This window comes from Leucopleurus acutus (assembly GCF_964270905.1).
Source record: "Leucopleurus acutus genome assembly, chromosome: 10".
NCBI classification, from domain to species: domain Eukaryota; kingdom Metazoa; phylum Chordata; class Mammalia; order Artiodactyla; family Delphinidae; genus Leucopleurus; species Leucopleurus acutus.
The window spans coordinates 32,072,490-32,085,876 of NC_139153.1; the positions used below are offsets into that span (position 1 = coordinate 32,072,490).

At 39.6% G+C, this 13,387-nt stretch overlaps 1 long non-coding RNA gene across 2 annotated transcripts in view; it reads right to left on the bottom strand.

The window, feature by feature from the left end:
* Positions 1 to 13,387, bottom strand: part of LOC309967813 — a 38,844-nt gene that overhangs the window by 2,830 nt on the left and 22,627 nt on the right. The window lies entirely within an intron of this gene.

Sequence of the window (13,387 nt, forward strand, 5' to 3'; positions counted from 1 at the left end):
TCTTAAAAGTATAGAACACTTCACGAATTTGCATGTCATCCTTGCGCAGCGGCCATGCTAATCTTCTCTATCGTTCCAATTTTAGTATATGTGCTGCCGAAGTGAGCACTTGACCGTGTATTTACCACACGTTTTCCTCATGACATCTCTGTGTGGTATTAACCCCATTTTATAGGTAAGGAAACTAAGGCTTAAAGAGATTGAGGGACTGATGCTAAATCACCATGCTAGATCTAAAGTACGTGCTGGGTTGTTCGGGTTTTTTCTTTTTAAAAATTTTCTTTAGTGTTTTTTTTGTTTTGTTTTTTTGATTGATAAAGCTAATACATATTCATTGCATATATTCATATAAGCAACAGTAAGGAAAGTAAAAATCCTCTCTATCCTCATCACAAATCCTCAGCCTAGGGCTAGCTACTATTAACAGTTTATTAGCTATATTCTTCCAGATGTTTTTCTAAGCCATATGAGGCATGCCCTTTAAAAAAAATACCATATCATTTATCAGAAATGGGAAAATCAACACTAGGAGTCTTATTCCTAAAAGTGATAAATACTTTATATCAATAGCAAAAAGCCTGGACAAGGGGAGAAAGAAGAGGAAGAGAAGAAATTCTATTTATTTTTGTCACTCTTGTGTAAGTCCCTTTTTGATTACTGGAAGCGTTCTCTTGCTTTTTATAATCAATTTAAGAATGTTAGCTGGAATGCAGCAAGTGCTTAAGAATAAAAGGGATGGGTCAGAAAGCCACATGAGGCATTTTCTTTCTGAATTTTTATTGGTACATTTGGATTTGTTTTTAAATAACTTAGTTATCAATTAAAATATCAGAGACTTTCTATGTGGTGGTTTTGTTCATCTAGTGAGTTTTTAAAAAATATTTTAAGTATATTCTTTATTCTAGGAAGACTATAACATTTTATTTTATTTTATTTATTTTTGGCCGTGCTAGGTCTTCGTTGCTGTGCGCGGGCTTTCTCTAGTTGCAGCGAGCGGGGGCTACTCTTCATTGCGGTGCGCGGGCTTCTCATTGCGGTGGCTTCTCTTGTTGCGGAGCACGGGCTCTAGGTGTGAGGGCTGCAGTAGCTGTGGCACGCGGGCTCAGTAGTTGTGGCTCATGGGCTTCATTGCTCCGTGGCATGTGGGATCTTCCCAGACCTGGGCTCGAACCCATGTCCCTGCATTGGCAGGCAGATTCTTAACCACTGCGCCACCAGCGAAGTCCCAAGACTATAACATTTTAAATCATCGGGGCTTTTTTTTTTTTTTTTTTTTTTTCAGTACGCGGGCCTCTCACTGTTGTGGCCTCGCCCGTTGCGGAGCACAGGCTCCGGACGCGCAGGCTCAGCGGCCATGGCTCACGGGCCCAGCTGCTCCGCGGCATGTGGGATCTTTCCGGACCTGGGCACAAACCCGTGTCCCCTGCATCGGCAGGCGGACTCCCAACCACTGTGCCACCAGCGAAGCCCAAAATCATCGTTTTTTAATGTAATTATTTGTATTTCCTTTTGATAAGCTCCGTTAGAGCTTTTCTTTCACATAAATGCATTGTTCCTACAACTGTACAGCACGGTCATAGATAATGGTCAAAAGCATCTCACTGAATGGTTATAATTTGGAGAATTCATAGATTTCTTAGGAATCTTTGATCTTAAGCATCCCTAAGACGACTGGTTGAAATGGAGTAAACAGACTGTGCAGTAAAATGAGTCTACAGTGCCTGCTCTTCCTCCACCCCCATTCCCACCGAGCATGCTCAGCATATGAGGCTTGGTGGGAGAAGACTGTTGCTGGAATCTGCTGGGCTTTCTGTAGGGCTGATTTCATGAATGTGTGACCTTACATGGGGCTTGAGGACTCTGCTGTCTTGAAATTCTTAATACTTTTTAAACGAAAGGTCCCTCAGTTTTACTTTGTACTGGGCTTGTCAAATTATAGAGCTGGTCCCACCTTGGGCATACTGCTTTGAGAACCCAGGCTCCTCTGTACAAGTCCAGCATGTTAACAAGCACAACACATGAAATGCTAGGAGAAATTAGTGGGCTACTGACAGCGAACAAGCATCCCTATAGAAATGAGACCTTTTCAAGTGAAACCAGTCAGGTCCATCTCTCCTGGAATCTAATTATATAATTTGGTATCAGTGGCAAAGATGGTTGCCGAAGAAAACCTGCCTTGATTTTGTGACTTATCTTCTTACTCTTAGACTCTGAAGTTATTCTTGAAAATGATAATTAGAATAATACGAAATCAACACAGAATCTCTGTCCATTAAAGTTTTGCTTTTTATTATAAAACATTTCAAATGTACAGGAAAACTACAATTGCAATGAACACACATATATACTCCTCTTTGAGTAAAAGTTGTTACCATTTGGCCATATTTGCCATATCTATCTATGTATCTGTGTGTTTTCTGAACTTTGCCGCTCCGTGGCATGTGGGATCTTCCCGGGCCAGGGCACGAACCCGTGTCCCCTGCATCAGCAGGCGGACTCTCAACTGCTGCGCCACCAGGGAAGCCCCATGTTTTCTGAACTTTTGACAGTGAGTTGCAGACATCATGACACTACTCTGAAATAGTTCAACATGCCCTTCCTAACAATTCAGACATTCTCCTAAATAATGAAAATATAATGCTTTTTTTTTAAAAAAGTATTTTATTTGTAATGTGGAAAACTTGGAAAACAGAGATGTATAAAGAAAAATTACCCATAATTCCACTGCCCAGAGATAACCACCATAAGTAGAAAAATGGCATCACGTTGTATCTATTTGTCCACACAGAATGAAGCATCTCTACTTATTTTCACCTTTACCAACATTTTCCATGCCTTCTGTAGTAGGCAGAATAATGGCCCCTCAAAGATGTCCATATTCTAATCCGCAGAACCTATGAGTATGTTATGTTACAAGGCAAAGGAGACTTTGCAGGTACAATTAAGGGTACAGAATTTGAGCTGGGGACAAATCTTGGATAATTAATCTTGGATTATCTGGGTGGATCTGTTTTTAATCACATGAGTTCTTAAAAGTGGAAGAGGGAGGCAGCGAGTAAATCAGAGAAATGTGACTCAAATGAAGACTCAACCTGTTGCTGACTTCGAAGATAGAGGAAGCCTCCAAGAAATGAAGGGAGCCTCTAGACGATGGAAAAAGGCAAAGAAACTGATACTTTCCTAGAAACTTCAGAAAGGCCAGTGCCTTGATTTTAGCCTAGTGAGACCCAGTTGGACTTCTGACCTATAGAATTTTAAGGTAATAAATGTGCGTTGTCACTACATGTGTGGTAATTTATTATAGCAGCAATAGAAAATGAATATCTCTCCCCATTTGTATTTGCCTTTGAAATGCAAGTCTTTTATTCTTTAGGACTTTTTTTAAAATTTATTTTTGGCTGCGTTGGGTCTTCATTGTTGCATGCAGGATTTCTCTAGTTGTGGCGAGCAAGGGCTACTCTTCATTGTGGTGTGCAGGCTTCTCATTGCAGTGGCTTCTCTTGTTGTAGAGCATGGGCTCTAGGTGCGTGGGCTTCAGTAGTTGCAGCACACGGGCTTCAGTAGTTGTGGCTCATGGGCTTCAGTAGTTGTGGCTCACAGGCTCTAGAGCACAGGCTCAGTAGTTGTGGCACACGGGCTCAGTTGCTCCATGGCATGTGGGATCTTCCTGGACCAGGGATCAAACCCGTGTCCCCTGCATTGGCAGGCGGACTCGTAACCACTGCACCACCAGGGAAGCCCTCTTTAGGACATTGTGACTAAATTATTTTCTTATTTTCTTCTCTTTTTGGCTTTGAAAACAATAATGACTAACACAATGAGAAAATAAAGGCAGTACCCCTAGGTTTTGCTCTGACAGGGGGACTAGATCTTCTATGGTTCTTTTGACCAGGGCTGGGCTGATACATTCACAGACCATTTACAGACTCATAGGGCAGGGGGAGGGATTGCTCTCTAGTATTTTTAAGAAATTCACTTGGAATGATGGAAACTGTTTTGAGGAAAACCATTTATTCTCAATCTCTCACAGATCTTTGTACTTGTCTTTCATAGCACTTATAACACATTGTAATGGGCTACAAGTATAACATCTTGATTAATGTCTGTTGTCCCTCTGGACTCTAAGCACTGTAAGGGTAAGGACCCTGTTGGTTTGTTTTTGCTATGTGCCTAGCACATAGTTGACCCCAAAATATTTGTTAAATGATTGAATGTTTGGCAATGCAAAAATCTGGTTCTTGAGTGGCTAATGAGAAGCTAAACTGCTGTGTGTAATTATATTAACAATTATAATACTAAACTATATATAAGATTAATTATATGTAATTATATATATTATTTTAAAGAATATTAAAACAATAAAATTTTAAAGGAAGAAAAAGCTGTTTTCAACAAGTGCTTGGGAATCTCTTTGAAGATAATTTTGTTTTCTTGGAGACTTTTTTTTTCCTGGATGCAAATTCAGACTACACTGTCTGAATGTCATTCTGGAGATACCAATGTGTTCCTGCATATGTGTAAGTTCCTTCCAAACATCCTCACAGGAGGTCAGGAACACATTGTCAGGAAAGACAATGAGTAGTGTCTTCACTTCCTACTGGCAGCAAGCCCTAGAATCAATCAAGCAGGGAGCCCACTCTGGGCTATTGTGCTCAAGTCAGATTGCATTTCACCACTCTAACCACCCAGATGGACAGTTTGGGGGCAATGGAGTTAAAATCACCACTGACTAGGCGATGTCCCCTTGCTGGAGACATTTCTAAGAGCTACAAACCAACAGAAAGGTTGCTCTGTGAAGGAACAGTCACTTCAGGGAACGTGAAAGTGGAATGTCATCAGTTAGACTGAACAGCATAGCGATAAGCCTGAAAAGCACTTTCACACTAAGCTTTGAGGGAGGGTGTACCCAGGGCCAACTTTTTCCTATGGAACCTATGTTGCAGTTCTGTTTCGGCAAGTGTTACTGAAAGCAAATTTTTTTTCAAGTCAGCTGTTATTGGTTAGAGTCCTGTGCTTGCAAACAACAGAAACTACCCCTGGCCAACCTAAGCCTATGGAAAGTATTGGAAAGACATGAGGTAGCTCAGGGAATGGAAATAAACACTGAAGAAGCAAGTCTCAGGCAGGATGGGAAGCACAGCTGATGAGCAACAAAAGCCAATAAGCAGCCTCCTTATCAGCTTGACCTTTTTCAATCCTTGAGTCTCTCTCCTCAAGATTCAAATGCCCCAGAGAAGGTGATAGACCTAGGCTGGGTTACATGCCCATTTCATGGCCAGAAGGGTGCAGAACTTTGAAGGACAGTCCCACTAACTCTATATCTAATGGAAGAAGGATGGTTTCCCAAAGCTGTTGCCAGGAGAAGGGGGAAGGATTGCTGGGCAGGCAAAAGCATTAGATGTCCATTCATCAGCTTATTCACTGAGTGCACATTCAGGAAGATTAGTCTTCTCCTTGAGCCCCATAGCAAAGAACTATAACTACCTATGGAATCCAGGCAAGTAACTTCCTGTGTGACCTTAGACAAATCATAAACCCTCTCTGGGCCATAGTTTCCTCATTTATAAAATCTATTGAATGGTTTGGACCAGATGATCCCAAGTGGCTTGTAGAGAGAAAAGAGCCAGAAGAGAGGATCTCCTCCCAGATATTGGCAATATGACCTTGGCTGACTCATTTGCCAATTCTGGGTTTCCCTGTGTGTAAAGGGGGTGAACTAGACGCCTTCAGGTTACTTCTAGCTGTAAAAGTCCATGATTCTAAAAAAGAACAGATGGAAGTAGCCAGGTCAGTCTTTCCTCTCAGAATCAAAGAAATATCCCTGTTTTTAGGAAATATACACTGAAGTATTAAGGAGTAAAAGGGCCTTATGTATACAACCTCCTCCCAAATGATCCAGAAAAAAAAAAACTCATGTATATACATATATACATACGTGTATGTGTCTCTGTGTAAAGAAAGGTTCTACAAATGTTAAAAAGTGTCCAAATGTTAAAAAGTAGTGAATTTGAATAAAAAGTGTGTGGGAGTTCTTTGCGCTATTCTTTTTTTGTTTTGTTTTGTTTTGTTTTGTTTTGTTTTTGTCTTTGAGCTATTCTTGAAACTGTTCTCTAAGTGTAATTATTTCAAAATGAACTCCAAAAAAAAAAGTCAATGGGAAGGGCAAAAGGAAATCTGTTCCTCTGCCTGCTTGTCCAAAGGCTTTTTGATGAATTATTTGTGTGACAAGTGAGTATTTGTATGTCTGTACTGCTAGATCCTAACTCTCTAGGGGAAGTTTTTAGTGCCAAAGCATGGACTCTACAATGCATTCTCACTACTAGTGTGACAAAGCTCCACTGTGAACCTGGAAGATACTGGATAAGGCCTGTCTATTTACTGCTCCTGAGGAGTCTGCCTAAGTGGGTGGAGATTTCCTGTTGGCTCTTATGCTTTTCTTTTGTTTTAACAGTGGTTTAGGGGAACATACTTCAGACACAGCATATATATTTAATGCTTTGTACTTTTAAATATTCATCTATAACCCAACAAATGTCTCTACCAACTACTTACTAACTTGATTTGAAGCCAAACATTACTACCTTCACACAATCACTTCTTATTGAAAATTGATTTCAGTATCTAGAAGGGTATTCATTGCAGGATCATATTAGCAAAATATTGGGACCAACCTAGGGGTCCAACAATAGTGTACCGGTTAAATAAATACATTCACGCAATGGAATATTGCGTAGATGGTAAAAAAGAATGAAGAAGCTCCCTAAGACTGGCTGTGTAATGATCTCTAAGTTAAAAATAAATGAAGCACCCACATATGAGTAAATAGGGAACAATCTTCAAGGTATACTTTTAGAGCAATGCGCACAATTATGTGTAGGTATCATACAATTGTATTTTAAAATTGCTTGAAGGAGTAAGCAATGAGTGGACAATTAATGTTTTTGCCTGCTCAGCATATGCCTGTATATATATATATATATATATATATATATATATATATATATGTATATGCAGAACATTTTCTGGGAAGAGATACAGGAAATCAGTAACAGTGGAAAACTCTGGAGAGGGGAACAATGGGTGGGGGTAAGAATCGGGGGAAGAAGGACAGGAGGGAGACTTGATTTTCACTTACTCAAAAGGATCTTTTGAGTTTTGTACCAAATTTAATGGAGGACTCAGTGCCCCTTCAGCGGTAGATCCTTCTGATCCTCCCTCATCATGTAGGCTCAAGGGAGGATAAATCACTGTAGTCAAGGAAACTGTCCTCTTAGGGTATGAGTATTCTGCATATTGGGTTCATGACTTATCTTTCTGTTCCCAGCAGCTCTTCTTATCTTTGCTTAGTAATTGTTTATTGAATTGAGTTCAACTGGATTGATTTGCTGTGCTTTTAGGGGCACTTATTAGCCCTTCATGTGTTTCCCTCTTTTCTACCCTAAAGGAAAAAATATAAAACAAACATTTATTTTCCATTCTTAAGAATTTAAAACTTAGACAGTCAGTTGATGTAAATTGGTGCCTCCTTTTTGCAGGGCATTTTGGTATCATAAATCAGCATGTAAAATGTACTCATGTTGTAACCCAGTATAGCATTTTGTTAAGATATAGAAACAGATCTTACATGTGTATGATCCCATTTTTATCGAATGTCATCCATATATCACTATATGTATATATGCATAGATATCTAGGAGAAATGTCTTCAAAATATTTAAAATGTTTATTTCTCCATGATGGGTGGTTTTCCTCTCTGTATTTTTTCATATTATTCACATTTTTCGGGAGTACACATTGTCATCATTTTTACCCAAAAATGAAACTATTAAAAAGGAAAAGCTGGGAATTCCCTGGTGGTCCGGTGGTTAGGACTCAGAGCTTTCACTGCCAAGAGCCCGAGCTGGATCCCTGGCTGGGGAACTAAGATCCCGCAAGCCTTGCAGCATGGTCTAAATAAATAAATAAATAAATAAATGATAAAGAAAAAGCATTCAAGTGATTTCACTAGTTTTACTCTTTGACTCATCAAATATTTGTTGATTGTACCACATTATTCTAGAATTATCTTTCCTATTTTAGAGTCTGCTGAATTTTCTATGCACCCATTTGAGAAAGCACTGAAGCTAAATACTTATCAAGTACTTTTGAAAAATTTAAGCTCCAGAAAAAAAAAAATCAGAACAGTAGTTGTCTCTTGGGAAGTTGGGGATGGAGATAAACTGGGAAAAGGTATGAAGGAAACTTTTAGGGTGATGGATAATGTTTTAAAGGTTTGGGTCACAGAGGTATATGTATTTGTCAAAACTCAACAAATTTAGCCAAGATTTGTGCATTCCTCTGTATGTCAGTTTTACATCAGAAGGAAAAAAAACAAATTGGATTTTAGTAAGTGATATTGATATCTGGAATTTACTTTGAAATGCACCAAAAACAAGATAGATTAATGGATGGTTTGAGGAATGGATAGATGAATACATAATAAAGCAAATATAATAAAATGTTAATTGTAGAATCTAGGTGATGTATATATATATATATATATATATACATATGTGTGTTCATTATAAAATTCTTATAATTTTGCACTTTAACAATTTTCATAATAAAATGTTGAGGAAAATGTAATCACCGATCATCTATTGATATACTGATATGTTGAATATGCTCATATTTTATTCTTATAAACTAAATTCAACAGATTAAGTTCTAGAAGTTGCGTCCCCCACCCTCCCAATTCAAACTTCTTGGATAGTTAAGCTATTTAAATATATATATGATATAATTAGTGACAGGGCTGTCTTCATGACCATGTTAACTATGCCGTCACACAGGGTCACGAAGTTGGTTCAATGCTCTGCTGTTGCTGTCTTGAAATTTTTATTACTTTTTAAACAAGGGGCCCTGTACTTTCATTTTACGATGGGCCCCGCAAATTATGTAGCTGGCCCTGACTAATGAGCAGTAATAATAATTACTAACATATATTATCTTCTCTTTTTGCCAGGCACTATGTTAAACACTTTATATACACTATTTCATTGAATCCTCAAAGACAGACTTAAGAGATAGTCTTAATATCCCCATTTTACAGATGAACATAATAAGGCTCAAAGAGGTTAAGATATTTGCTCAAATTCACACATTTAGTATACCCTCAGTATGCATAGTAGCACAGTACACATGGTAGATACTCAATAAATATTTACTAAATTAATAATAATAATAGTAATTATTATAGCAGCTCCCATTTATTGAGCACCTTCCAGCAGCCTACAACGCTCTGACTGAAACCCAACATGTTCTCCCTAACCCAGACTCCCCACCTTTGGCATCACTACCTTAAGACCACGTTCCCTGCCAGCCTAAATTAGGTCAAGTCTTCTCTTATGTTACCCTGTGCTTCTTTGTCATAGCAGTCATCACAATTGTAATTAGGTAGTTCTTTGTTTAATGCCTGTCTTTCCTTCTGGACTGGAACCTCAGTGAAGACAGTGACTCATTTTTATCTGCTCACCACTCTATTCCTACCATCCAGTGCTGTAGCTGGAGTGTAGCCTGCTTGCCAGGGCTGGATTATATATTTTTTCATTTACTCCTCAACTCTGTGAGGTAGAGATTGTTACCATCATTTTACATCATTTACAAGGCTCAGAGAAGTTAAGTCTGAGTCACCTCACCATAAGGGAAGCATCCACCATAACGTGGACCTACATTTGCCAGGCTCCAAAATCTCTTGTCCTTTCACGGCAGCCCACTGTTTCTATATGACAATCTGCCTGACACTATTTTCTATCTCCAGGCACTACTTATTCCCTTCAGCTCCTATTTTTGCTGTCTGACCTCTGGGCTCTGTGATGAAGAGGAGACATGCTTTCCAGGAAGTAATTACGGCAAGTGATATAACCAGGCTGGCTGAAGCCAGGATTTTATTTTTTAACCTTGATGAGTAAAGCAGCTGGAAATACTACCTTCTAAAAGCAAAGGATCCAATTTCCCCATGGTACTAACTCTTCCTTAGTGCTAGGAAACACCCTGAAGTCGTCTCTTGGGCTATGTAAATATACAGCAATCTACCCAGGTCTAGTCTTGGGGAAGGTCTGAAATAATTAAGGTAAAGCAAACGTAGATGCTTCAGGCTGTTAACAAGATGTCTCAGTAGTTTTAGGCTTCGATAGATTAAGATTTCTATGCGAAAATGTTTTTCCCTAAGTGTGGATTTGGACTATCCTATGCTTATGCTGCATATCTTTGCAGAGTTGAGAGGACTATTCTTTGGATTATTCTTTGTTTGTGAGGATCATAGAAGTGGGATGGAAAGGAATGCTGGGAGAGTGCACAGGCTTATTCTCTTCAGCTAGTGCTGGAGGACAGGCTGTGAACAAGAAATGGAGAGTGCTTGGCCCAGCATGCCCTGGCGTGGATGGTTGAGTTCTACCTGTGGTATTAAAATCCCAGACTGAAAATCCCAGACCTTAGGAATTAAGACTGATGACACATTGTGCTGTACTTTGTCTTTTGTAGGACATAGGGCATCTGGTGGTGGTAGAGTTTCCAGAGGACCTAGGTTTGTACCATTCTGAGGATGTTCAGACTGTGGACATCTCAGAGTAGCCACTACTAATAGCAGTGTAAGTTACCCTGTCTATTACACTTCTTTTCTGGTATTCCCAAGCCTTCTGAAAAGACTTGTTAACTGTCACACCATGGCCTCAGTTGTGCTCTTGAGCTTGTTCTACTTTCTTGGAAGAATATCAAGCACTTCCTAAAGTTAATTATAGAAGCAATGGTGACAGTCATCTGTGCAAAACAGTGGTGCCCACTGTCCTCATAAGGGTGAGAGATAGTAAGGCTGCAGCAGGTCCAGAAAGTTGGGGCAGAAGTACAGGAGGGACTGTTTCTGAGAACACAAAAGCTATGTCAGAAATACAGAAGAAAAAAAAAGAAATATGGGAGAGAAGGAGGTTGCCTTTTGCAGGAAATAGGCCCTGAGGGCTTATGCCATCATAATTTGAACAATAAAAGTAAGAATGATCATATTTTGTAGTCACTGGTTAGTGAGATAGGATGTACTGTATCTGTTATTCTATATGCCATAGCCAGTCTCCAAGATGGTTCCCAGAGATCCTTGCTTTTTTGTATTTATGTCTTTATATAGTCTTCTTCTTCAATGAATCAGGGCTAGTCTATGTGAACAACAGTGTATGGCAGAGGTTACAGTGGTTGACTTCCAAGGGTAAGTTGTAAAAGACTTGCAACTTCTGCTCTGGTCCCTTGAATTGCTTGCTTTGGGGTAGGCCAGCAGTCATCTCATGAAGCCTCTTATTTATTTTTGGCTATGCCACGCAGCATGCGAGATCCGAGTTCCCCAACCAGGGATGGAACCCTTGCCCACCTGCATTGGAAGTGTGGAGTCTTAACCACTGGACAGCCAGAGAAGTCCTCATGAAGACTCTTAAGCTGCTCTGTGGCAAGGCCTACAAGAGGAGGAACTGAGGCCTCTACCACCATCCAGGACCAACTTGCCAGCCAAGTGAGTTAAGTCATTGAACGTGGATCTTCCAGCCCCATTCAAGCCTTCAGGTGACTGCAGCCCCAGCTGACATTTGACTGAGCCTCATGAGAACACCCTATCCAGAACTTCCTAGCCAAGTGGCTCCCATATTCCCAGCCCATAGAAACTATAAGAGATAATAAGTGTTTATTATTGTTTTAAACTAGTAAGTCTTGGGATGACTTGTTATGCGTCAATAAATAAAACACTATACTATAGATTCTATGGAATAAACGTCTATGTGAAACTCTGCCTAAATAGATCAGCCAAATCTTCAGAAAAAAAGAGGACATGGGTTGAGTCTTCAAAGATGAGTAGGAGCTTGCAGGTGGAGGTAAAGTGGAGAAAGGGGAATCATTTCAGGCTAAAGGAACAGCTTGACTATAGGGCCAGAAGTAAGAGGGCATGGCTTGTTTGAAAAAACAGCAATTAATTCAGCATGACTGGGGTGCAGTATGTTTAAAGAATGAGGTGGAGAAAGATTACAGGAGTAGACAGGAACAAGCTCAAAAAGGACCTTAAATGCCATGTTCATGTATTTGTTTTATATCCTGAAGGCAATGAGGAGCCACTAAAGAATTTTTAAGCAGGCAACTGACATGATCAATTGTACATTTTAGAATGATGGCCAAATGGAAGATGGATTGGAGGCAGAAAGACCATTTAGAAATAATTGCAAGTCCAGGTGAGAAATGATTAGTGCCTGAATTAAGGTCTTAGCAGTGTGAACAGGGGGCGGGGAATGGAGGGCTATTAGGAGGTATAATTTTCAGAATATGAGGGATGAGGAAAAGGGAATATGTGGGATCCAGGAGGAGGAGCAAGTTTTAAAAATATATTTATTTATTTATTCGGTTGCTATGGGTCTTACCTGTGGCATGTGGGCTCTTTGTTGTGGCGCACGGGCTTCTCTCTAGTTGTGGCATGCAGGCTCAGTAGCTGTGACACATGGGCTTAGGGATCGAACCCGTGACCCTTGTGTTGGAAGGTGAATTCTTATCCACTGGACCACCAGGGAGGTCTTGAGGAGCAAGCTCTGAAGGGGTGAGTTTGAGTGGTGTGTAGGACACCAAGGTAAACATGTACAGGGGACAACTAGAAACACTGGTCTGGCTTGGAACCCAAGAGGGAATGAAGTCAGGCTGAAGGTGCACAGAAGTTTTGAAGGCTTTTTCATACAAGCATCCCTTCTTAAAAGGTAAGTAACTCCATGGGTGAAATGAAATCAAACTACAGTTTAGAGTTTTAGATTTATCTTTCATTGATAGCAAAGCCATTTAGAAATAAGATTTACAGTAAAAACCTGGGACAGGATCAATGGCATGAAGTCAGAACCAGGTACAGGTGGAAGGCCATTTTGTAGTATCTTCCAGTTTTGCTGGGGATTCAACCATCAGCAGAATCTGGTGACTAATTAAGTATAGAGATTGAAGGAAAGGGAAGAGTCTAAAAAATTAGTTCCCTCCCCCCAAAGTTTCCTTTCTTAGATCTACATTTTCCATCATGTATAACATCTTATGATCTATGCCCCATTTCAATATCACTGATTTTAAAATTTTCTGAAGTAAATTTTGCTTCCATTTTCTTCACCTATTTTCCAGTAAATTTATATGAGTTTCATGATCTTCTACTTCCTCCTTTTTTCCCCTTTCTCCTCTTCCTGCTTTTTGTGAACAAAAGAAAACAAAACCTCTTCCTTTACTGACTATATAACAGGTGTAGCAGAATTCTTGATTTTTTAATTGAATATTTTACAGGCATTCATTCTTGATTCATTGTCAATAGCTCTCTAATTCTTTGAAATTGTTTTTCAACTAATACAGTGATTTTCATCTC